General features: G+C 68.1%; 1 protein-coding gene across 1 annotated transcript in view; it reads left to right on the plus strand.

Moving 5' to 3' along the window:
* LOC102753927 (TBC1 domain family member 2B) overlaps nt 1-276 on the plus strand; it is a 20,557-nt gene that overhangs the window by 16,610 nt on the left and 3,671 nt on the right. The window lies entirely within an intron of this gene.

Genomic DNA, 276 nt, shown 5'->3' on the forward strand with positions numbered 1-276 from the left:
CATCCGGCGGCGGGCGTGCCCCTGGAGGCGCCTGGGGTCGCAGGACTCGGCAGTCATTTGTTTGTCAGGAACAGTGAGCACTTGGACCTGCAGGGGCCTTGATGCTTCCGAGGCTGGGCCTGCCCTCTGTCCGGGGCGGGCGTTGCCCCCATTGTGCGGATGGGAAGGTAGAGCCCAGAGGTCGCTCCGCGGAGGGGCAGGGGCAGACGTGGGGTCAGCTTCAGGGCCTCCTGCCCACAGGCTCCGGCCGGGCTGTCGGATGTGTGTGAAAGGTAG

Source organism: Myotis davidii, unplaced genomic scaffold, assembly GCF_000327345.1.
Source record: "Myotis davidii unplaced genomic scaffold, ASM32734v1 scaffold1914, whole genome shotgun sequence".
In the NCBI taxonomy this organism is placed as follows: domain Eukaryota; kingdom Metazoa; phylum Chordata; class Mammalia; order Chiroptera; family Vespertilionidae; genus Myotis; species Myotis davidii.